Source organism: Schistocerca piceifrons, chromosome 2 (genome assembly GCF_021461385.2).
Source record: "Schistocerca piceifrons isolate TAMUIC-IGC-003096 chromosome 2, iqSchPice1.1, whole genome shotgun sequence".
NCBI classification, from domain to species: Eukaryota; Metazoa; Arthropoda; class Insecta; order Orthoptera; family Acrididae; genus Schistocerca; species Schistocerca piceifrons.
In genome coordinates this window covers 587,851,810-587,879,320 of record NC_060139.1, presented here as the reverse complement: position 1 = coordinate 587,879,320, position 27,511 = coordinate 587,851,810, and positions in this window count along the sequence as shown.

Below are 27,511 nucleotides of genomic sequence, written 5' to 3'. Positions count from 1 at the left end.
ACGTTTCCGTGCACGTTAATCTGTATCAGAGTTCAAGTCTTTACAAACAGTACACAAGCCACACTTCTTCACAGATAGATTGTCACAGTCTTGGCAACTTACGCACTGATACCACTCCACTTGCCTTGCTCTTTGATTGTGGTAATCTTCTCCACAGTCCTTGCAGGTAGAAGATGTGGTACATTTACGTTTCTTGGGATTCAGTGTTACTCCACTGCACTCAGGGTGCAGCTCTTTGCTTTTGCTTTGTCTACTTTTTCTTCGAACAGGTTCCGACGTACTTGCTTCTTCATTCCTATTGCTATCTGTGTTCATCGTGGAATTATTTCCGTATTCGTTGGAAAAGAAAGGTTCCGAGTGATCAAAACTGCCTACGAATTCATCGAATTTGTTATCATTTTCCTCTGGATATTAGGAGTTGACATCAGGTCATGAAAAGAAACATTGTTAATATCGTTGCTCTCCAGGTCATTTTGAGATATGCTTGCAGAACCCTGTTCGAGAGGAACTGGATTATCTGTGACAGTGCTTGGTGCAAAAGCTTCCTTTCGTATGGCTTCCGGATTAAAAGGATGAATCCCGGTTGCCTTAAAACCGGAAGTAGCGTTGCTTGGGACTGCCGTCTTCAACCAAGCCTCTGTAAATATTGTAAGCAAACAGATCTTCGACACAGGGCGGCCAGGGTATCGGCGTCTAAAGTTGTCTACACCTTTGTTCCAATAAACTTTGAGTGCACGTAATAAACTTTTATCCAGGGGTTGCAGCTCATGAGAGCAATGAGCAGGCAGACAGAGAATTTCGACGTTGCATCTTTCCGCTATACTCAAGACTGCTTCGTCCAAATGGCTTTTGTGTCAATCCAGAATGAGCAGTGCTTTTCCTGGCAGTCTTTGTTCCATGAATCTGCAGAATGAATCGACAGTGATGTACCCATTAGGTGTCATTTCAAATATCGAGCCTGGTGGTAACCCATCACCTCATATATCCTTCCTGTTCTTTCCCTAGTATAAAATCATAGGGAGGATGAAATTTGTTCCAGTGGCATTGACAAAAGCCAAGACTGTCACAGTTTCTCCCTTTTCCCCCGTTTGTTGCCACGTGAACACGCTTTGAACCTTTAAAAGCTAAAATTTTCTCCTGTGCATTAAGAGTGAGTTGAAATCCTGTTTCATCCACATTGTAGATCAACTGTGGGTTAGGTGAAAGATTCATGGCATCATAAACTTTTCCCAGAAGATTATAAAACTGGGATACTTACTCAGCATTAAAACACATCAATCTTCCGTAACTCAAGCTTTCTCCTTTTCTGAAAACCATTTCAGGGTGGCATGCACGAAATTCTTGAATCCAGAATTTCCCTGTACGGTCATTTCTAAACATGTTTGGAATACTTCTCTTTGCATAATATTCAAATACAATCGTCTGTAGTTTTCCTTTTGAAATCCCAAATCCCACAGACTGGAGTCTGATGATGTGGGTAACAAGTGCATTTCCTTGATCAACTGAAACAGTTGGTGACCTGCCGAACATCTTTCTTTTTGATCTGCTACCAGCACATTTTACGTGGCCTTCAAAGGTTCTCATCGGAATCCCATACAATTTAGCGGCATCATACACAGATTGTCCATTGAGAACAACTGAAAAAGCACTTTTTAAATCCTCTTCTTTCCATTTACCGTACAGACCCTTCGATTTTATAACCATATTGTCTGGAAAGCCAATAGAGAACGCCAATGTAGCTAATTTTAAACAGGGTAACAGAATATGAATTGTGCACCAACTTCTAATTTCCCCCCAAAAAATGGCTCTGAGCACTATGGGACTTAACATCTGTGGTCATCAGTCCCCTAGAACTTAGAACTACCTAAACCTAACTAACCTAAGGACATCACACACATCCATCCCCGAGGCTGGATTCGAACCTGCGACCGTAGCGGTTACGCGGTTATAGACTGAAGCGCCTATAACCGCACGGCCACACCGGCCGGCCTAATTTCCCCCAAAATTATTGGCAATATTAAAATCGATGAATATTAATAAACATTAATTAAATGGTCAATTAATGGAAAAATTCTCAAAATATTACATAAGGTCGCTCTTCTACAATAATCTCATTTATTGTTCACGAGTCTACTCTAATAAATGTCGATGTATGGCGTCAGACGAGAACGGCAGGGAAATTCGCCACACTAATAGCAAAATTCCCTCCAGAAACACGCTTTATTATACAATAATATATCGCAGCATTGTTAAGTAATTTAAAATTAATTCTTTGTCGTTTCACTCGCAGCACATATTTATACAGTTTAGCAGCCAGAATAATAATTTATTTATACTTACAGTAGCGAAAACGGATCTCAAATGGTGGAGACGGAAAAAATGTCCCCTGTCTCAGTATCAGTCTTCTCACGAAATATGTTCCACTACTGATTGTGAGGACAATACGAAATTTTCTGTGCTACCAGAAGATGGCAACATAGAATGGGCATGCTTTGAATCAGTTTTTCTCGTGATCGACAACAGATGGCAGTGAGTGCTAACAGATCTGTTTCAATAGAAAGGCAAATACGGCAAACTTCCCTCCCTGGCGAACATCCCTCCCTCTACCTATAAGAAGTGGTATAGACGTCATCGCTCAGCTTTCCTTTCGTCAGAATTGTCGCTTACCTGCCGTGTTCTCACGATTATTCAAGTCTTCTGTATACAGTATTTGAATCCATCTGATTTCCACGATTAGGAGGAGTTCTCACCAGGTCGCAGACACCTGCTAATTCCCCAGAAAATCCATCACGTTGCGACAGCACTGTTCCATTAGTTAGAAGGCTGTGTAGTACCCGACATCTCACTGAGTAGGTAGAGAGCTATCACAACGACAAAAATGGTATACTAACGCACAGGAGCAAAGTCACAACGATGCAGAGCGTACGTGGACTACACAAAGAAATTTAGAAGCCTAACAAATACAATTCAGCGATATCGAATGATTGTCTATAAATATCCCCCTGTACGTGTCCTAATCTCCTATATCGTATTCCTATGATAAGTACGCTAGAAATACGGCAGTGTAGTGGTGTCAAAGTCAAAGTCTTCAATGATGGCATAACATTTCGTGAGAAATAGATAACCTTTTCTCAATTGGAGCCTACCTCGACAATATGAATCTAACAGTATTGCAGAGTTTCTGATACACCAGCCATTGAATCATTTATATCAGTGCAACAGCCTTACACCTCCACGCATAATTCAGAGCTACTGCAAGAGTAGGGGAATGGTTCAAATGTCTCTGAGCACTATGGGACTTAATTTCTGAGGTCATCAGTCCCCTAGAACTTAGAACTACTTAAACCTAACTAACCTAAGGGCATCACACACATCCATGCCCGAGGCAGGATTCGAACCTGCGACCGTAGCGGTCGCGCGGTTCCAGACCTTAGCGCCTAGAATCGCTCTGCAAGAGTAGGGGAGATTCGGGACTTAATCACAGCATTGCTCATTTTCCACACCACGTGCTGTTCGATAATGGACCGACCATGATACTGTGTGCCGGCCGCGGTGGTCTAGCGGTTCTAGGCGCTCAGTCCGGAACCGCGCGAGTGCTACGGTCGCAGGTTCGAATCCTGCCTCGGGCATGGATGTGTGTGTTGTCTTCAGGTTAGTTAGGTTTAAGTAGTTCTACGCTCTAGGGGAGGGATGACTACAGATGTTAAGTCCCATAGTGCTCAGAGCCATTTGAACCATGATACTGTGTTCCGTCTAGAGCAGAGCATATCCCCATGGGTAGTAGGCATGTGCGTATTGCTAGTTATTCATTTAGAAGTAATTCATTACTTATATGTTTATTCAACTAGTGTGCATCTGGATCCAATTAACAAACAAGTACTAGCTAGAAAAAAACTAATGTCATTGGAATTTCAAGACCTCTAATTTATCATTGTGTCTGTTTTCAACCACCGGTAGTGAATGTAGAATTATTCCTCTTCGTACCAATACGTTTAGAGGCCTACAAAAATTTCTTAACATCTTCAAAGTACTGTAGAATTTTGTACTGTAGAATTTTCCTGCATTTGTTGTAAAAGCTTTTCTCAGGATCTTGTACAATAATTCTAACTTACTCAGTGCAGAGCTCCACTGGAAAGTTTAAGTGCTGGAAAATACACGATGCCTCTGGGGTCTGAGTTTGTTTTACTTAAAAATCTTTAACAGTTTTCACACAAAAATTCGGACGCATTACTTTTCTGGAATACTCTCTTTCAAATTCTAAAGGTGGCAGGGGTAAAATACAGGGAGCGAAAGGCTATTTACAATTTGTACAGAAACCAGATGGCAGTTATAAGAGTCGAGGGACATGAAAGGGAAGCAGTGGTTGGGAAGGGAGTAAGACAGGGTTGTAGCCTCTCCCCGATGTTGTTCAATCTGTATATTGAGCAAGCAGTAAAGGAAACAAAAGAAAAATTAGGAGTAGGTATTAAAATTCATGGAGAAGAAATGAAAACTTTGAGGTTCGCCGATGACATTGTAATTCTGTCAGAGACAGCAAAGGACTTGGAAGAGCAGTTGAATGGAATGGACAGTGTCTTGAAAGGAGGATATAAGATGAACATCAACAAAAGCAAAACAAGGATAATGGAATGTAGTCTAATTAAGTCGGGTGATGCTGAGGGAATTAGATTAGGAAATGAGGCACTTAAAGTAGTAAAGGAGTTTTGCTATTTGGGGAGCAAAATAACTGATGATGGTCGAAGTAGAGAGGATATAAAATGTAGGCTGGCAATGGCAAGGAAATCGTTTCTGAAGAAGAGAAATTTGTTAACATCCAGTATTGATTTAAGTGTCAGGAAGTCATTTCTGAAAGTATTCGTATGGAGTGTAGCCATGTATGGAAGTGAAACATGGACGATAAATAGTTTGGACAAGAAGAGAATAGAAGCCTTCGAAATGTGGTGCTACAGAAGAAAGCTGAAGATTAGATGGGTAGATCACATAACTAATTAGGAAGTATTGAATAGGATTGGGGAGAAGAGAAGTTTGTGGCACAACTTGACCAGAAGAAGGGATCGGTTGGTAGGACATGTTCTGAGGCATCAAGGGATCACCAATTTAGTATTGGAGGGCAGCGTGGAGGGTAAAAATCGTAGAGGGAGACCAAGAGATGAATACACTAAGCAGATTCAGAAGGATGTAGGTTGCAGTAGGTACTGGGAGATGAAAAAGCTTGCACAGGATAGAGTAGCATGGAGAGCTGCATCAAACCAGTCTCAGGACTGAGGACCACAACAACAACAACAACAACAACAACAACAACTTATCAGCATGTTCTTGTACTTACCGAGTGTTTCCCAACATCATGTAAGGTAACCTGATTAGCGTTTCTTCTCTTCTTCCAGTCCGATCACCTTACACTTCCTAGCAGATTAAAATGTGTGCCTGGCCGAAACTGGAACTCGGGACGTTTGTCTTTCGCGGGGAGGTGGTCTTCGATCTGAGCTACCCAAGCACTACTCCCGACCCGCCCTCACTTCAATTCTGCCAGTACTTCGTCTCCTATGGTAGTGGTAGAGCACTTTCTCGCGAAAGGAAAGGTCCCGAGTTCCAGTCTCGGCCGGGCATACAGTTTTAACCTGCCAGGAAGTTTCATATCAGCGCACACTCCCCTGCAGAGTGAAAATCTCATTCTAGCATCTTACATTTGTCTTCCATAGGTTTGTAATTACTTAAGACCAGTGACGAATCGATTTTTCCAATAAGCTTACCACCGATTTCTTTAATCATCTTTAGCCAACTGAACTGGTAGCCAGTCCGTAATGATTGTGATGCCGACAAGACACTGACACGTTAGCTTCCTTCATCTTTTCGTGAAAAAGTTCAACTTTTCACTTGTGTCTCATCGAGATCACTGCTTACAAGTTTGCATCGAAAGGACATCGTCTGAGACAATCAACGAAGCAAAAAGATTGAGTGGGGTGCTATTAATCCGTGTCTGGCTATCGATCTGACATTGACTTCAGTTAAGTTGATTTTGTATTCGTATGATGTAACGCAGTTGTACACACCAATCCTGCCGCGTAATAGCAGGTTGCACGTAATTTCCTAACGCCATTTTCACCGTATTCACAAATTATCTTGATTAATCCATGCGTTAAGAGTAACACATATTAGGTAATGGAAAGCCGATGTGCTTGTGTCAGTTTGGTGCGTCTGATACGAGGTCGAAGAAAAGGAGGAAACAATTTCTTTCCCGCTGCTACTTGTTTCGGGTTTCTCCCTTTGTGTCTTTGCGCACCGGGCTACTGTAGCTGCCGGCAATCTAGGCACGCTAAAGCAATTTTCTCGAGTAGCTGCGTTCTTCTCTGTTTGCTTGAGGCGATAATTCAGATCGTTGAACCGTTAGAACTGCGTTAGCTCGGCGTGCCGTGCAGTCGAGGTTAGAGAGAGAGATTTATTTTCAAAAGCGGCGCCTCAAGCGACACGTCCTTACCTCGGTAAGCCGCTAGCGGCCGAGCCACGGAAAAGCATGGCCCGCTAGAGCCCTGTCCCGAACACACTACAGTCGGCCGCTGCTCTTACGCCGTCACTTCTAAAGCACAAGACTTAACAAAGAGAAATAAAAATCCTTGTTACCACCTCTCTCTTTCCTTTTCTAATTAAATTCAACTTCCGAAAAATTACCCTACATCCATGGCAAATGTCGTTCAGCAACAGCAGTGTACTGACGGGATTTTTTAATACGATTTAAAGTACAGAAGTAGGCGTGTGAAGCTCTGTTTGTTCATCAGCGTTCTGCCTAAAAGCTGCATTTCTCCTCAGCGGCGCCTGAAATTATTGCACAAGAAACTACACTACTGGCCATTAAAATTGCTACACCAAGAAGAAATGCAGATGCTAAACGGGTATTCATTGGACAAATATATTATACTAGAACTGACATGTGATTACATTTTCACGCAATTTGGGTGCATAGATACTGAGAAATCAGTACCCAGAACAACCACCTCTGGCCGTAATAACGGACTTGATACGCCTGGGCAATGAGTCGAACAGAACTTGGATGGCGTTTACAGGTACAGATGACCATGCAGCTCCAACACGATACCACAGTTCCTCAAGAGTAGTGACTGGCGTATTTTGACGAGCTAGTTGCTCGGCCACCATTGAACAGACGTTTTCAATTGGTGAGAGATCTGGAGAATGAGCTGGCCAGGACAGCAGTCGAACATTTTCTGTATGCAGAAAGGCCCGTACAGGACCTGCAACATGCGGTTGTGCATATTCCTGCTGAAATGTAGGGACTCGCAGGGATCGAATGAAGGGTAGAGCCACGGGTCGTAACACATCTGAAATGTAACGTCCACTGTTCAAAGTGCCGTCAATGCGAACAAGAGGTGACCGAGACGTGTAACCAGTGGCACACCATACCATCACGCCGGGTGATACGCCAGTATGGCGATGACGAATACACGCTTCCAATGTTCGTTCACCGCTGTGTCGCCAAACACGGATGAGACCATCATGATGCTGTAAACAGAACCTGGATTCAGCCGAAAAAATGACGTTTTGCCATTCGTGCACCTAGGTTCGTCGTTGAGTACACCATCACAGGCGCTCCTGTCTGTGATGCAGCGTCAAGGGTAACCGCAGCCGTGGTCTCCGAGCTGATAGTCCATGCTGCTGCAAACGTCGTCGAACTGTTCGTGCAGATGGTTGTTGTCTTTAAAACGTCCCCATCTGTTGACTCAGGGATCGAGACGTGGCTGCACGATCCGTTACTGCCATGCGGATAAGATGCCTGTCAGCTCGAGTGCTAGTGGTACGAGGGCTTTGGGATCCAGCACGGCGTTCCGTATTACCCTCCTGAAGCCACCGATTCCATATTCTGCTAACAGTCATTGGATCTCGACCAACGCGAGCAGAAATGTCGCGATACGATAAACCACAATCGCGACAGGCTACAATCCGACCTTTATCAAAGTCGGAATCGTGATGGTACGCATTCCTCCTCCTTACACGAGGCGCCACAACAACGTTTCACCAGGCAATGCCGGTCAACTGCTGTTTGTATATGAGAAATTGGTTGGAAACTTTCCTCATGTCAGTACGTTGTAGGTGTCGCCACCGGCGCCAACCTTGTGTGAATGCTCTGAAAAGCTAATCATTTGCATATCACAGCATCCTCTTCCTGTCGGTTAAATTTCGCGTCTGTAGCACGTCATCTTCGTGGTGTAGCAATTGTAATGGCCAGTAGTGTAATTAACAGAACTGATTTTATCGACACCATGTTTCACACCCAGTTTAGCTGCATCCCTCTCGACAACAACGCGAAATACTGCATGCGAGGGAAGGCTTAAACTGCCTACAGTGGGACATGATATATATATCTCTCCAAAGGAACATTGCATTGTAACTCGGAATAATGGTGGCTCTGCAGTATTCTATTTGTCCGCCGACAATGGGCAAACAACTTGCGAGTAAAATGCCTCGCCTGCACAGAAATATGCGTAATGGACGTCCTAGTACAGACTGTGGATACATGGCTGACGACCCATGGAAGTTTGTGTCTGTCCGCGGGTTGTGCTCGGATAGCCTTATGGTAAGGCCACCATCGCGATAAGCGTGAAATCCTGGATCGAGTCCTACTCCGGCGCGAATTTTTATTGTCGTAATTCCGTTACACAGCGGTTGGTTGTCCATATTCGTAACTGCGCAAACATTTCATGTACACAGACAAAATATCGGAGTTTTGTTCAAAGATATTGTCTCAGTATTTTGGTAGAAGGGATCCGTGGTCACCTGTCATCCGTTACAGTGTAATAACGTGATTATGATTTAGTCAGTATGTTACCGATGTTGCGGTTGTTTCAGTGAAAATGCATTCACAGCACTGCAAAAACAGGAACAAATAATCACCAACGCGCACAAAAAAACATAGACTTTTCGTAGGATCCTGTGCATATGTACACAAAAACGGCGAACTGCTGCTACTGTTGCGAGACTAGCTCATTGTATGGCCGAGTGCACTAACCTCGATCGAATAGCAAGATAACCTGCGATCACGGTTAAAAAGAAACCACGTTGAAAATCTATTTGCGGTGATTCAACGTTATTCGCTAGTCAGAGAGCATTCATCAGCTAACCGTGCATTTGACTGCGGTTAACTCCGTGTGTTGCAATGGAAGCCACCATCGATGTTAAGATACTAATAGAGATTGGAATTTGCACACTGTCGTTTATGTACATAAGTTTATCAGACATTCATTTGTGAGCAACGTAATTTTCACACGCTCTCCACTTTCGTTAACAAGCAGCAGTGTGCTCATACCTCGTTACTAGTACGTTCGTTTATGTTGGGCGAAATGGAAATCAGAGGAAGAAAACACAATTTCTCAAAGTAAGAAATTGATATACTTCTCGAACTGGTCGGTACGAATGCATCAGTCCTTGCAAATAAAAGAACTGACGGCTGCAGTATAAAAACATTATCTCGTATCGGTCATTTCCTTGTTTCGTTTTTTTGTGAAGTTCGAATACCTACGTCATTCAAACATAAAATTCATCAAATGTATGCTAATTAACACACATACTTGTCATATTTATACAAAAAATGTAAGTTTTCTTGTTTCTAATTATGTGCTGCATACAAAAATCCAGTTGTCATTGCAAACAAAAATTATTCATTATTGATCTCTTATAAAATAATGTCAATCAAGATTTCTTAGTTATGAACCGACATAGAACTTACTCCAGGCCCTCCATGCAGCGATCAAGCACAATTCCGCAGAGCCACACTGCCTGCCAGAAGAACATATTAAACATGGTCGGAAAACTTAGAAGTTGATTTTGTCGAGAATTTTTGAGAATTTTTGAGAGTTGCATCAAACTGCTTTGGAAGAAGTATATTTGAGTTTTGATATTTGTAACATCACCGATTTTTCTAGTTGGTAGTTGATAGATTAGTGTTTATCGGCCCTGGCTAAAACACGGCGAAGTCGGTAGAGCGATGATACTGTTATTAGGTAAAGACGGCGTTGCAAAAATCAGTGCTGAACTGAACTCTCGATGTGTGCGTGATATTTACTTCATCAGTTATGAACAATATTACGCTACTCGTCGTAATTAACTCGTTCATATTCAATGGTTTAACAGTTGCTATAAAAATATTAATGATAAGCTCAATTTAGTTCACCGACACCACCCCTCCCATAGTTTGGTTGTAATTTCAAATCTCTAATAAGTCGTAACATTGTGAGTGCTTCCTAACGTCAAAGAGTTTCTATATATGCCCCGAGCGCTTCAGTCAAATATTATCACAGCACGCAAAGATCACAGTTATGTCTCTAAACAATTTTACAATTTGGATCACAAATGCGTACATTGGCACGAAAGGGTGGTTTATTTCACAATACCAATCACTTTCTAACAAGCCCGTGAGGAAGAAACTTTTCCAGGTTGTGGTGGTGTGTGTGTGGGGGGGGGGGGGGGGGGGGAGTTTATAAATTATCTACTTTAAAACTATTGCCAAATTCCAGAGTCCATTTGCAATTGCGAGTGAAGTTAATTGTCTATCACTGTTCAATGCCTAACTAGAGTTGAGTTCGAGTTATCTAATTAAAAGTTCACTTCAATATAATATAAGGTAGTCCTCTATCTGAATTCTAAACGGTGTTATAGTTGTAGACAATGTTTCGTTTCACTGCGTCAGAGTAGATCGCAATTACCAATCCTCGAAAAACAATCTAACCGCGCCTACATATACCAGTATTCAAACAAGTCTGACCAGCTTCGACTAACTCTCGTAACGTAGTGACAATGGATCAAATTTTCCTTAGCCATTACTCACGATTTTCAAAGAGTATTCACACGAAAAATTCTTTTACATCGTTGGTTCTACTTTGCTAATTTTAATAATAATGATTTTGCGATTTACTATGATTTTGAGTTTGAGTTTACTAAGATTCTATCTTTCTTTTGCAGCTGATAAATTAGTGTGTATAAGGTTCTTGTTTAAATTACTGGTTATTATCCAAATAATAGTGTTAAATGGAACTTTGGTTACTTGTTCACTTTTCATGGAATTTGGAACTTGTTTTGGGGAAATTTTTGGGGTATTGGTTTTTATTTTCTTCTTTTTTCATTTTTCATCCGAGGAAGTGTCATTACAAATTGACGTATGATAAATATAAAAAATTACAAAACTCCTATTTTCGTGTTAGAGAAAACAGGCTATGAGGTCACATGTGGAGGCAGAATTTCATTCTACTCCTGATAAGGTTTGTTCATACGTTAATGAATTTTTTTGAGTTTCAGCGCATCGAAATGCGCCGCCATCTTAATACTCGTCCGTTATAATTCTTTAAATTCATCTACTTCGTGATCACTAATATGCTGTTCTCATTTCTGCTGCTGTCGTCTTTCTTCGATTTACACTCAGTACATATGCTGTTTTCTGTTCAACAGATCGTGTAATTCTTTTCACTCTTCACTGAGTGTAGCAATTCCAATAGAGAATTTTATCATTGATGCCCTTTTCATCCTGAATTTTAATGCCACTCTTGAACCTGACTATTTCCGTCATTGCTTCTTCGATGTACAAGCTGAACAGTAGGGGTGAAAGACTGCGTCCCCGGCTTACATCATTTTTACTTCGAGCACTTTGTTCTTGGTCTTCCAGTCATATTGTTCCCTCTCGTTTCTTGCACATGTTGTACATTTGCCGTCTTTCCCTATTTTCTCCCAAATTCGAACATCTTGCACCATATTACGTTGTCGAATGCCTTTTCCACCACGATAGATCTTATGAATGTGTCTTCGGTTTTTCCTCGTCTTCCTTCCATTCTCAAGTGCAACGACAGTATGGGCTCTCTGGTGCCTTTATCTTTCCTAAGCCCAAACTGATCGTCGTCTAACAGTTTCTCAATTTTGTTTCCCATTATTCTGTATATTATTCTTGTCAGCGTCTATGATACATGAGCTGTGCTGTAATTCTCGTTTTTCACGGCTCTTACAATCTTCGGAATTGTATGTTAATGCTTTTCTGAAAGTTTGATGTTACATCGCCATTCTCATACATTCTACATACCAACCTGCTGTCTCCTCTGAATTTGACAGTGGACTTCCCATTGCATTCTTTACGTTACCGTCCTTGCTTTCAATTTTACAAGGGGTTTATTTTGAATTTTCTACATGCTAATTCAGTCATTCCGTCATGAATTTCTGTTTTGATTTCTTTACATATGTTTTGCAGCCATTTCACCGTATCTTTCCCTGTACTCCCTGTTTATTTCATTCCTTAGTGACTTGTACTTCTGTACTCCTAAATTTCCCTGAACGTTTTTGAATTTCCTTTTTTTGCCCATCAGCTGGAAGTATTTCTTCTGTTTACCATTGTACCATGGTTCCATTGTATGTACAAACCTATCCTACAATTTATCACAGCTAACATAAAATTAACGCAACCGTGAAAACAAAACCGAGACAGGAACGTGTAAAACAGAAAGCAAGCTCGAAGAGTACTGTGAGGCAAGTTTATTTTCAACGAAGACAAACAGTGCATACCGTCGACATTTGCACTGTTATGCAGATATTTTCACTGAAACACAAATATGACGATAAATGAGGGTAAGGAATCAAACGAAATGTTTGATAACTGAACAAAACTTCACCAACCAAGATCACAAAAAGCATTTTACTGGATGACTGGTTTCGACAGAGCTGTGCAGTCATCATCGAATCTTATGCTTTAAAGATTAGATGCGATGATGTCAGCACAGCTCTATCAAAACCAGCCATCGAATTAAATGCTTTTTTAGCGATCCTGACTTGTGAAATTTTCTTCCGACCCCAAACATCACAGATTACCCTCAGACTGACGGTAAGGAACATACAAACGAAATCTAATTACTCTGGAACTTGCCGCCGGTCAACACGGTTCCCTCACGTTAAAATCTTCACAAAACAGACCTGGACAACACCCGAAATTTTCTCGTGCAGTTAGGTTTCATCCAGTAGGTTCAGAATACATTAAAATTTTAACATGTTGCCTTGTAACTAAGTACACTTTATCCAACGATTTTCCAGTGTGTAGGTTGTACCACTGAGGTGCGATTTTCAATGGACTTTGGGGTATTAGCTTGATATTGCGATAAACTCAATACTGAATTCAAAAAGTTTATCAGCTACTTTACTTGTAGGTATTTGTGGAAACAAAGGATGCTTATCTGCGCAGCTGGCCTGTACTTCACCAATCACTACTTCAAAATCAGTCTGTTCTCGTATTGCCAAAGATACTTTTCGGATAGAAATGTTGTCCCGGTGTAAGATTTTTGATTTTGTTTTCCAGTCCGAGTCGTTCCTCCAGTAGTATAGATCCAGTTAATTCAGAAGGACGCAGGGTTAATTTTTTGTCTTTTTCGAGGTCATCAAAATGATCAATCCATTTGTCATAGGGTCACTATAACCTTTCCAAGAGACCGATGGGGATTTCTGCTAATAAAAATTTGTTGTGGGAAAATAAATAATCTCTATTCATCTCTTTTGTTCGTTTATTTCGTCAACTCTGCTGTCTTTATTTCAGTTTTGAAACTAAATGGCTCTCCCATTATATTCCGATTAAAATTACTGTGTGCTTGACGTTTCAACGAGCCGAATGTTAGAGGACGGGCCTCAGCAAATCGCAGCTGTGTCTCGGGCTCCAAGTGCTCTGTCTGCTGTGTTCCCTGTTCTGCTGGCACAACCAGCAGAGCCTTGCTGGGTGACGCGGCATTCAGGGTTTAGGGTTTGTGACGAGGCCAGCCATAAAAGGAGGCCGCAAGGGCCTAAGGAGAGGGACAGGGGAAGAGCACCAAATACAAATACGCGTGGCTCTCTACATGTTGTGTTGCACCGACATAAAAACATTTTTAGAAAATATAAGGAAAACCATATGTGCTGTTGAAGTTAGCACCTTGTTAAACGTTTTAGTTTCTTCACAGTGATATTGAAGAAAAACAATGTCAGATTCACAATTTTTATCAAGAGATCATATATAAACAATTTGCTTACAAGCGTCGATTTTTTCATATCTTACAGTCTCACACCATAGCTTACTATTAGGGGTCATAGTTATTATGATGTTTTGAAATTAAGAAATTTGCAGCTGTTAATTCTGAGAGCTTTTAGTGAAAAGTGTGATCACTTGATACCGTATTACTGCAAATGAAATGCAGAAATCATACTGAAATTGTTTTTAGGCGTGGGAGGAGAGCTGTATCTCCCCACAATTTGGACTAAATATTATAATTTATATACTTACAGTACGACACTGTGTACCACAGTCGCAGTTGTTCCGAAGTGCTATGGCGAATTCATTTATATGTTTTGTTGAATTTCTGATTTTGAGAAGACCGAAGGAGCGATCTGTTTTACTTGCTAAAACATTTAACAGCCACTATCGCATAAATACGTCTCTAATTAAAGCTACCGGTTTCGACAGCCTTTGATGCTATCTTCAGGCCTTAAAAAGTCTTTTTGTTATGAAACGTGTTCATTTTCCGTTAGACCTCACGCCAAGCTGCCATTTGCTTGTTCTTATACAAGTGACGGCGTGACGCGCAACCTAAAAGGAACCTATGTGGCAAAGAACAACAAAAATTGAGCGCTGGCAGAAATGGGAAGACTGACAAAAGATGCTGTAAACCAAACTCCCACAGCAGACGTAACAGTTTCATTGGACTCAAAATTTTCCCAGAATCAAATTAAGCTTTATGTCGGAAGAGGTGGTAGTCAGCATGAACTACATTGATGCATAAGAATAAGGAAGTAATAATTAAAGCATGGGAGAATAAGTGTGAAGTGGAAAATAATATTAAACAATTTTTATTGTCTCATTAAAATCTGACAGCAGTTTTAGTGACTACACAGGCTATAGCCAAAGTGTTTTACATATAACTGCCGACCATCCGTTAGGGTATAGTATGTTATCAAAAATTCAGTTTTGTTCACTCTTTAAAATTTTCTTCGTTCATTTACATAATTTGTTAATTTACGGCAACTGTGTGACTGAATGCTCGTCTTATTGCTGTTAATCGCCTGTAAGAGTGATTACGGTGTCTTACGCATTGCCGTATCTACAGCAGCAACGGCACTCGCCACTGCCCTCCCTGCTACATAAAATTATGTTGGCAACAGGCGGTAAGATCATGACTTCTTTCTTTTCTCGTGCGCGTTCAACTATCAGACACATGAGCACGTGGCACATTTTGTTCGAGTTGGCAACTTCACTCTCCACCACCACCATCTATCAGTCACACAGTAATATTAATGGGAGTATAGTCTCCTTCACTTCCTATACCCATTTGAGGTGGCAATCCGTACCTAATGAACTCGACGTACGTGGAACTGTGAGCTTTCTCTTTCATTTCCTCTGGAATAAAAATGGTTCAAATGGCTCTGAGCACTATGGGACTTAACATCTGAGGTCATCAGTTCCCTAGAACTTAGAACCACTTAAACCTAACTAACCTAAGGACATCCATGTCCGAGGCAGGATTCGAACCCGCGACCGTAGCAGTCGCGCGGTTCCGGCTGAAGTGCCTAGAACAGCTTGGCCACCGCGCCCGGCCTTCTGGAATAATCCATCCCTGGCGATTTCCATTGCTGTAAAAGTTTCCAGTATATCGCTGAAAAGAATTAGACTATTTTCATCTCATGCGTATCCACGAAGAAGACATATTTGTAATAGTTCATCAGACAGAGTCTTAGACTTCTAAGCAACTCTTTGGTGTTGCCGCTCTGGTATTCTTTTGCAGAAACATTGCTCGAAAGAGCTACTTCAACAGTAATACTGTAAGACAAACGGCACAGAACATACTCGCTTTTAAGGTGCAGGAATGACTGCCATTTCACAAATAGAAGACAAAAGCTTCTCGGAAAGCATTAAATTTTATCAACAAAATTTACTTATTTTTCCAAATAATACACTATTAGTTAAATTAACTCCACCGAGTCTACTTTGGTAAATAAATTTCATGAGTGTGATTTAGAAACACGCATCAACAGCGTACGTAACCGTAAGCAAAGTATAAAATTAAAACAAAATAACATGATCTACCTAGTAATTTATATAGTTAATGAAAGTTAAATTATAACGTGAAAATTATCACAATCGTATGTGTTTAACACTGGATTATCACAAAGATGATGCATTTCAATGGTTTTTAGCAACTACCCAAGTGCAAAGAGCAAATGGGAAAACAATGTAAGACTAATTTGAAATGTGAAATAAACAATAACTGAATATAAACTTCAAATTTTTATGTACCTCAAAGGTGTATTTCTTTTAGCCATTGTTTTATTACGTTTATCTCTGTATAAAGTCATTGATTCATTGCACTTGCACGATCATCAATCCCAAAATTTTCCCAGTCATCTCGCGCAGGCCTCCATTTTAGTGACATGGAGTGAAATTGTTACAACAGTGATGTCTGTGGTTCTTATAACTATCAAAATACTTAAATTATCTTTCTTTCGTGATTTGACTTAAACATTACCAGCATTCTATAAAATGCCTAGACAAAGTATTAAATAAGATACAATACTGGCCATTAAAATTGCTACACCAAGAAGAAATACAGAAGATAAACGGGTATTCATTGGACAAATACATTACACTAGAACTGACATGTGATTACATATTCACACAATTTGGGTGCATAGATCTTGAGAAATCAGTACCCAGAACAACCACCTCTGGCCGTAATAACGGCCTTGATACGCCTGGGCATTGAGTCAAACACAGCTTGGATGGCGTGTACAGGTACAGCTGCCCATGCAGCTTCAACACGATACCACAGTTCATCAAGAGTAGTGACTGGCGTATTGTGACGAGCCAGTTGCTCTGTCACCATTGACTAGACGTTTTCAATTGGAGAGAGATATGGATAATGTGATGGCCAGGGCAGCAGTCGAACATTTTCTGTATCCAGAAAGGCGACTTACAGGACCTGCAACATGTGGTGGTACATTATCCTGCTGAAATGTAGGGTTTCACAGGGATCGAAAAAAGGGCAGAGCCACGGGTCGTAACACATCTGAAATGTGACGACCACTGTTCAAAGTGCCGTCAATGTGAACAAGAGGTGACCGAGACGTGTAACCAATGGCACCCAACACCATCAGGCCGGGCGATACGCAAGTACGGCGATGACGAATACACGCTTCCAATGTGCGTTCACAGTGATGTCGCCAGACACGGATGAGACCATCATGATGCTGTAAACAGAACCTGGATTCATTCGAAAAAATGACGTTTTGCCATTCGTGCACCCAGGTTCGTCGTTGAGTACACCATCGCAGGCGCTCCTGTCTGTGATGCAGCGTCAAGGGTACCAGCAGCCATGGTCTCCGAACTGATAGTCCATGCTGCTGCAAACGTCATCGAACTGTTCGTGCAGATGGTTGTTGTCTTGCAAACGTCCCCATCTGTTGACTCAGGGATCGAGACGTGGCTGCACGACCCGTTACAGCCATGCGGATAAGATGCCTGTCATCTCGAATGCTAGTGATACGAGGCCGTTGGGATCCAGCACGGCGATCCGTATTACCCTCCTGGACCAGTCATTGGATGTCGACCAACGCGAGCAGAAATGTCGCGATACGATAAACCGCAATCGCGATAGGCTACAGTCCGACCTTTATCAAAGTCGGAAACGTGATGGTACTCATTCCTCCTCCTTACACGAGGCATCACAACGACGTTTCACCAGGCAACGCCGGTCAACTGCTGTTTGTGTATGAGAAATCGGTTGGAAACTTACCTCATGTCAGCACGTTGTAGGTGTCGCCACAGGCGCCAACCTTGTGTGAATGATCTGAAAAGCTAATCATTTAGATATGGCAACATATTCTTCCTGTCGGTTAAATTTCGCGTCTGTAGCACGTCATCTTCGTGGTGTAGCAGTTTTAATGGCCAGTAGTGTACCTTTCATGCCCTGTTTAATGATGTCTGGAGTTTTAGATAGTACTTAGCCATCCCATAAAATGCCAGATTTCACAGTTAGCTAGTAAAAGACACACAAAGTGTACCAGATTCATTTATGACGTGGTCAAGTGCACATTCAAACATGACACCTCCTTAGTGCCATTCTGTCACGTCTACGTCCACCGACCTGCCTGCGCTGACACATGCACACCACTTCACTGCCATGATTTCGGTGGAGGGTCACATGACAGACCCCTTTCGCATCATCTACAGCCCTACAATGCGACCAGTATGGTCTAGTTCACATCATCTACAGCCCCACAATGCGACCAGTATGGTCTAGTAACGCAGTCACCAAAAAGAGAGAAAGAAAAAAATAAAAAAAATTCGCCACGCAGTATTTGTCCGAAAGGGACGGAGATCAGTACATGTGATGTACATGATGTACATGTGCAACAAAAGAAAAAAAAAAAGATTACAGTTTCTGAAAATTTGATGATGAATGAAAGGGAAAGAGTTTCATAAATTGAACAAGTTAAGAAGCATGAAGACAGGCTATACAAGCTCTCATCGCGTGCGGGCGGTCATTATCTTACTGAAATGGAATCCCAGAATGGCTTTGCCATGAAGGGCAACAAAAGGGGGCGTAGGATGCCGTCGGCGTACTGCTTTGCTGTAAGGGTGCCGTTCATCCGTTCATGACAAACAAAGGTATCCTGCAATAAAGAGAAATGACACCTCAGACCACCAGTCCTGGATGTCGGGCCGTATGGCGGGCGACAATCACGTTGGTATACCACCGCCGTCCAGGGTGATCTTCGGACACGTCTTCAGCCTGTAATCCCACTGACTGGAGTAGAATTGTCTTCAGTGATGAGTTCCGTTTCGAATTGAGCCCCGATGAGCTAATGAAGACGCGACTGGAGCCGACATAGACAACAGCGGTGTACTAACCTGACTGTCTCCAACGATGCTGCCTGACAACTGGCAGCCATTTCCTTTCATATAGCGACCTCATTGGTAGTCAACAGCGGCAGCCGTCCAGCGCAGCTGTACGTCGACTGTATTCTACGCCCCGTTGTGTTGCCCTTCATGGTAAGCCATCCTGGGCTCACATTTCAACAAGATAATGCCCATCCGCAGACGGCAAGAATTTTTATGGCTGGTCTTCGTGCTAGCCAAACCCTACCTTGGGCAGCGAGGTCGCAGGATCTCTCCGCAGCTGAGAACCTCTGAGGTATTATGGGCATGGCCCTGCAACCTCCTAGAGATTTTGACGATCTTACTCGCCAATGGTCAGAATTTTGCACAATACCCTGCAGGAGAATATCCAATAACTCTATGATTTAATGCTATGCCGAATAACTGTGAATTTCTGTCACTCAACATATTCCACATTGCGGCGGTTTCAAATTCTATTTTAGTAGTTTTGATGAGACGGTTTGAATATAGCTGTAAAATGTGTTGAGTGCTACTATGGACAACCATAATTACGAATCGATTCCTCTATATGAACCATTTTGCCTTCCGAAGAAATATCTGACGTAATGCATTGTAATGTGTGCTCTTTCTCTCTCTCCACCAGGAGGCCAATTCGCCGCACTGCCAGTACGCGTCGCTGACGCTGACGTCGGCGCAACCGGAGGACGCGGGCGAGTATGTGTTCCTGGTGCGGTCGCCGCGCGGGCTGGCGGAGGGTGCCTTCTCGCTGCAGGTGACGCCCTCCGCGGCCACCGCCCCCGCACCCGCCCCCACACCCTCGCCCGGCCTCATCGCCTGCTGCGCCCTCTGGCTGCTTCCGGCGCTGGCCGCAGCGTTCCGACGACCCTCCTAATGGACCCCGGCGCATCGTCACGTAACTGCAGTGTCGCGACGCGGCGTCACCGTTGAGTCGCGCATGAGGACCGCCCCTAGTCGAGTGCACAAATGACTACACCACACTTGCAACTCCTAAAGTGTTGTACATATGACTGCATATCTAACAGGAGTGTAAAGCTTACATCTTATAGTGTCACAAAAAAGTGAAGAGACGTAATTAGGAAGCTAAGTGACGTGAAATTCATGAAGATAAATTGCGTGGTCAAACGATGTATGTAACATGTAATGATCTGATACTGTGTGACTGAAAGGTGCAGAAGAAAAAATACTTTTGGAGTAACTCACAATTGACAATACTTACTCCAAATGTTTCGGCACAAAAAGAAGGACTTTTTTTGTATAAATATTCTACTGGATGATCACTATTCCTTTCAGGCTGTTCCTGAAGATTCCACTGTGGGAACTATTGGTAGTCTGCCTCTACACAATATAGCATACTTATAAGTCAATCATCCTATTTCGCCTGATTATGCGAGGGGACTTCAAAACGTAATTTACACGTTACTATGACACGCCAAATAACTTTTATTGGATGCCGCACTACACTTCAAACTGACACAGAAGCGTGACACTGTTTATCAACAAAACTGCCAAGTCTCTGTAAACAATAGTCGGAACGTTTTACCAATCGTTCACATCCTCGACTATAGAAATCCCCTTCTTGCACACGAAGTCATTCGAGGACCACTATGTGAACGTTCACATCGTCAGAAAATCTGCGATTGCTGCAAATCAGTTCCGCAACTGCCTGGACGTTGTCTTCTGTGTTCTATCTCGATGGCGTTCCTCCCCGATCAGCATCACACGTGCCTGTGCGGCTTTGGTCTTTTTTTATCATTTCACCACAACTGGCGGCGCTATTGCATTTAGTTCATATGGCGACAAAATTTGATGGAGAAATCCGCGTGCAATATAGACGTTTTGCCTATAAGAATCGTACTTTCTTTTCTGTTTCAGCTTTAGAAAAATTTTATCTTGGCACCGGTTTAAATTTGCTGGTCAACGCTGTAGTTCTCACCCTGGGGCACTCAGCTAATCAGTTCACTCGCTCGTAATCCGACGTGCGTCCAGTCGAGATCGCGTTAACACAGCAGCTAAAGGCGTTTGGGTTCTCTTTCTCAACATATGCACTGGTTTTACAGTAGTTCGACGTGCTTTTCGAGTACCCCACTCCACCCTATTCTGTATAAGGAGTGTGTGGATGTAACATGTATCCATGTGTTTGCCCCCCACAACAAATTTCTGTGAACGATACCGCCGCGTGGCAACAACAATGAATGCAGTCACTGGATGTTTGTCGTATTCCTAGTCAACGTAACATTGAATATTTGTGAAAGATGAAAGAAACACTTTGATTCTAAACGTATCTGTAAAAGTTCCCTAAGATTATATGAACAGGCATGTAAGAAATCCCTTTTCTTAAAAAAATGGGATGGTTGGTTCGAAAATGAAAGTTAAAATTCATCCCAAGCCTTTATCTTTATTCATGTAGCAGATACAGTCATGCAAAATTGAATCAGACTTTTTGAAATGCCGTGGATTATGTAGGATGATCTAGTTCCATGACTATAAGAGGAACACGGTTACGTCTGAAGAATTTTTGTCCTCATATGTCATCAACTCTCTGCGTTGCATTTCTACAACATATTAACATCGTCGTGCTGCATGGCTTGCTAAGACTTCGTGACAAATGCAGACCAGTTACATATGTAACCAGTTCAGTTACAAATCTAAAAACAGATGTCCTTAACTTAAACAAGTCATAATTTATTGCGGTGTTCCGATCCATGTCGTTAATAATGTTACCGAAATAATCATTCACCTCCTTTAAATCAGATGCTGATGTTACACACTTCCTACGCTTGTTACTTGGAATCTAGCTAAATTACCGCAATAGATGGAACTATATTTTCTTCAAGGTTTCTTCTTGCTTTACATACATTTCTTTCTATATGAGTGAATCGTATCTCTTTTCTGATTCATTTAAAAAAAACCTATGTCGATCCAAACTACTCAGAAAGAGATTCTGATACTGCAGCTTCTAGTATTCTCTTACTCTTCTGGTCGATTTTACTTTTATTTTATTTTATGTTGTCGTAAAGTCAACGAATCTAGAGGTGTATTTAAGAATAACTGATATTTCTGATTTACATAAAAAGCTCTTAGTTCTCTACCTTACATTTATGGAACTATTCCGTCCTGATGAACCTAGGTGCATTTAAGAATTTAAAATGAAGTTTAGGTTTCAGAAAATGTCGGTAAACGGTCATGTTACAAATTTGAAAATAGAATTACACTGTAATAATTACTGCCGAATAGTCGTTATCGACCATTAAATCATATGTAGATGCTTTGATTTATTTTACTCTCTAAGATAAGTGCTGTACATGCTTAGAGCTCGAAGACGAAGAAAATAATGAATTTTACTCTCCTTCTAATTACAAAATCCATAGTAGAAAGTAACGATCGGTATATTGCAATCAGTAATGGAAACGACAACCATCAAGGTGCCGAGTGATTTGGCTGGTCAATATTTCTGTCGAAGCGCGGATCCTGAATGGTTCCTTTCCATCGAGTGCCCTTTCCTTCCAAAATCGAAATGAAAGAATCAAATTGTATTACACATGATTACTTGAGGAGCACAGTACTCACAGAAGATAAAATGCTCTTGCAAATTCGCATGGGCCCCATTTTTCAAGGGGCGGAGAACCGAGCCCTCCCATTCGTTCAATAAATGTTAGTACAGAAACTCTGGAGTATCACTGTGCTTATGATTTGCCTCGTGGTATAGAATGTCCAGTTTAAGAACAGACCATTAGTTATTTTATTGGTTGTGACTGTTGATAGTCTACTTATACGTGGATTATCATGGAAGATTCAGCAACTCTGACGAATCGAAAGACAGTTCTCTGACGAAATATCCGGACTGAAAGTGACAAATTTTATAATAAAAACCTTCTCGTATTCTCAGACGAGCAGCTTGGTGGCCTTGAAGCAGTGTATCAAAATGGTTCGCACTCGTCATTTTCACGATTTATTCGCCTGTAAATGACGAGTAGCAAGCTCGTTGAGATGTTGTTTCATGATGGCTCTGCCATACAGTTGATTACTATGAATGATATTTTACGTTGTCTCATGGACTACCAAGAGCTTGACATCAATTACAATGGATGAATCGTTCCGATATTTGAGAATACGATAAACGCACATTGTGTAAACTTTTGACGGTGAAGATCAGATATTTTACCTAAAATGTTTCATTAGTTTAGTGCTTGCAATGATAAACTACTGTGGACTGTGCATTGCTTATTCACCGAATTTGGTGCTTCATTGAAGTTCTTCGCAATCAATATCCTGAACTGTTTTCGTATCGAACATCATCCTAACCCTGATTCAGTAACGTATGTCTTGTCCTTTGCACTTGTACATTGTTTGTCTACAAAATGATATGTTAATTATTCAGACGGATGTAAAATAAAAACTAAGCATTAACTCTGAAGATACATATCATGTTTAGGAAATACTTTCAGCTCAAATATGTTATATTGTGATATTGGAATAGGTATTATGAAGCAAAAATGTAAATATATACTACTTACCAAATCCATAGTGTTAATAACTATCTGTATTAGGAAACCCGAAGCAGATTGTTGGCTGGAAGAGAATCTTCAGTGCGTTTGCAATGGTACGGGGGTCACTACAAAAGTTTCTGTACATAGAATAATTAGATAATTAGAGGCACTGAGGGAACGTTTGATTACTGCATTTCATTTAAGTTTGGATTTTTACGTTCCGCTTTTGCATATACGAAAAAAAACGTCAATGGGAGCTTGCGATTCAAATTACGTGATTAAATTCATTTAACAGTACTGCTAATTTTCCACACCAAGTGTCAAAAGTGTCAAAAGTTTATCATGATGTATTTCGGGACTATGTTACCCCATTATCAAGTGCTTGAAACGTCTGTGCTCAGTGGCATAGAAGTTTAAAGCACTTGACAGTGGTTTAACGTAGTCCCGAAACGTATCATAATAAATATTTCACATGTTTCAAAACTGGTGCGTAAAAGTCCCAGTATTGTAAGATGGCTTCACAACAGATAGCTTCTTTGATGTAATCGCGACGTTGTAACATGCAGTTATCCGTTCTTGGAAACACTAGTGACTGATTCGAGTGCTTTTAACTAGCGATTGTACGCATCAACAACTGCCTCGGGATAGGTGAATCTTCTCCCGAATGTAAATCTTTATCACGGAGAGTAAGAACTAAGAACGTGGATTCAGGTCGGGAATGCTGGGACAACAAAGCATATGTTTAACTTTTGTGGTCGCAACGAAACGAACTGCGAAGTTGTCTGCGTTCACGTAGGAATTACAGGCAGTCTTACTGCGCCCTTGTCCTTGGGTGCTTTCCTCAAAAGTTCTCGAAACCTTTTGTTACGCAGACTATTCTGTACCACTGCAAAGTATAGTTTCTTTGTTTGTTTAGAGATGTGACAGTAATGCAGACGATAATTTGCTCACTTTTCTATCTACATGTTGACCATTTCACTTTCATCGGTGAACTTCCATTGGGCCCGCACTCAATTCCCCTCCGGGTAAGAGATTTCTCTGCTCCTGGACTGAGTGTTGTGTTGTCGTCACCATTTGATCATCATCGACAAGCTAGTCGCCTGAAAAGACTTGCAACTCAGCCGCCGAACTTCCGCAGGTGGGGACTTCCGACCATCAGTGCCATACGATTTTTATTTATTTATTTATTTATTTTTTCATTTGGGAAGCTGCACAGTACCGACCGGTGCTCTATTTGAAGACAGAAATAAGGAATCCAAGTTTTATTACCAGTAACAATGTAGAAACGCGATAAGAGCTGCCACTGTGAAATTAATCATAATTTCTTCGACTAACTCAAAAGCAGTACCGTAAGTACTCTATAGCGTCACTTCGAAGCCATTTCCCGGAACCATTTTCCTGCATCTCTGTGGTCATTAGATGTCTAAACGACTCCTCGCTTCCAAGAAAAGAAACTAAAATAAAATCAGCTATCCTGCAGATCGGACGGACAACATTTCCTTAAACTTTGTGCTAACTCTCGTTGTTTTGAGATTCACTGAATTCTTTTCTCAGGGTGTTCCATGCTGACAAGGAAAATATGTTGCTTGAGCAGGATCGACTGGAACCCTACCAGCGGTAATACGTAGTTGGGTGAACTGACACGTGTACCGGCATTGTAAAATCTCTGTTATCGTTATCACTACTATCGTATGAAATTACAAAATATACGCACACAATACACATGAAATAACAGGTTACTGTCTACATTTGACAACCAGATCGCACCATTTGTTGTCTCTTAGTCCCTCTATAAAAGCATGGAGTGGGACGTTCGCCACAATATATCCTACTGTCTCTTCTCTCGCACCACACTAATAAGCAACAGTTCCACATAAGCCCAATTTTTTCAGGATGTGGCTACATCTCCTTTTCCCGTTGTGATACGATTGAGTCTTATCTAATCGCATCGAGGAAGATTACAACCTGTAATCATTGATGGGATTTGAATTAGGTGGTGATACGAAGGTGAATGTTCGTTCCAGCGTCTGTGACCCAAAAACTATCTTAAAGTTGGTTGCGCGACTTAACAGCCGATTCCTGTATAGAACATTCACCAACGTCCAGCATTAGAAGTGACACACTGATGGAAGTTGTCAAGTCGTTACCACACAGCCAGCAAAGACCAGTAGTCACTGAGTACGGTTTGAATATTTACTTATTACTTCTTGTTACTACAGTCCCACAATCTCTATGGAACTTCAGACAGGCCGACTGGTACCAGTTTGAGATGTGAGTTGATGGTCCTATGGAGTAGATCTCTCCAATTCAGCTCATTATGAGAAATTTGAATAACGGAGTGTGCCACAGTCTGTTTAAAAGCTTTTGTAATAACCTTGGTACTGCAGGACATCCACAGAAGTTATACACTGCTTCACGTATGAAATTTATCCTAGTTGCGTAATATTCTTCTTAAGTTACGTATCGAATTACATTAGCAGGAGGGAACCACGATACGGACATTAAGGTTTTCTTTTCTGCTTTTGTGCTCGGTCCCCGCGGCGGACAGAAAACCACTGATCAGAAAGGGTTGTTCTGCCGAGGGTTGCTGACTCGAGGGAGAAGTTGCTCTGCGCCGGTACAAACCTTTTCTTTCTCCTTCATATCGAGATTGGCGAATTACTCTTCCAGGGTATCCCAAGGCACCCAGCAACACATTTATCACACCTGTGAATCCAGCTCCGCGTTCTGTGTTGCACGATCTTTGGTTGCGTTCCTCAGTACGCCTGTATCCGTACAGACCCAATGATCTTTTTTAAATGTTGATAGGAACAGCTACTATACACAAACGACACACAAGTTTTAGAACGTGAAACTTAAAATACAAGTTTACAAGAAGAAATTTGATTAAGTGCTTGCAGGTATGTAGTCGACGGCTTCCTCTTACGCAGAATGAAAGCTTCTATAAGGTTTTCTGTCATACTTGAAGGTGTCTATTTTCTGTATGATATTAGACATTTCACCAACAGAGAAATGAAATGCGCCACTAAATACAGGATTCAACATCTTCTAATGTGTTGTGAATTTTGAAGAAATAATCATGTTGCTAATACTGATTCTACGTCTACTTCGCACCCAAATACTTTAAAGGTGAAACGATAAGCAAAAAAGTGAAGGAACTTATTCACTGATAACGAATAAATGTATTGTATGTGCTGTGTAAATTTGTATACTATGGCAGTACCAAATCAAAGTACTTTATATTTTATGAAGAAAGTAAAATGTATTGAAAGATATCAAATGTAAATGAATATAAACATATGTTGAATAAAGTAAAATCCGTTATCTTTGCTTTTCTTTTCAGTTACACAGCAATTATTTAAGATACATTTTTTGCTGTTATCTACAATTTCTCCACTAGTCTGTCTACCATTTATACTCTCATATCTGGATTACATAAAACTTTTTTTGATTAATGGGCTAAGCTTGCTCTCACTACGGACAAGTAGTCACTCAGCTGATTTTTAGTTACGTGCACTGTAGATCTAGTTACATCAGACATGCAGTGGTTTGGTCATGGATGCTTCTGCTAGTAATAACATGCCGACTTCAGTCACCATTGTTCATTTTTCGTTTTTAGTCCAACCAGTTTTTGAGCTGCAACCCAATTTTCAAGTACTAAATTGACATTTTTGGGTGTTACATCATTTCGAATTTTTTATGCAGCAGTAAATGAACGACACATTTGTTAATTTTACGACAGAAGTGTCTCAGACGAAATTAATGAACACATAATATACTATTTGTTGTTACCTCTATTTGGATACAAAATATTCATCTCCCTCATCAGTGAAAGTATTCCACATTTACTGTTACACTTCCAATAATTCTACATGTTGACGGATATGTTACATCATGCAAAAGACGCTCCTTACTTTGTGGACAGTATTAAAGAAGCAAATATGATTTTATTTTCGTTAACAATAAACACATTAAATTGAATTACTTAAAGAAGTGGCAGTTACAAATTATTTTCGTCTTTACATTTTTTCATACGCTCCCGTGACAATTGGTATGACTATGATAACCTTTAATACTACTTTACTTGATCATTATACTTGTCTGAAGCGCTTTT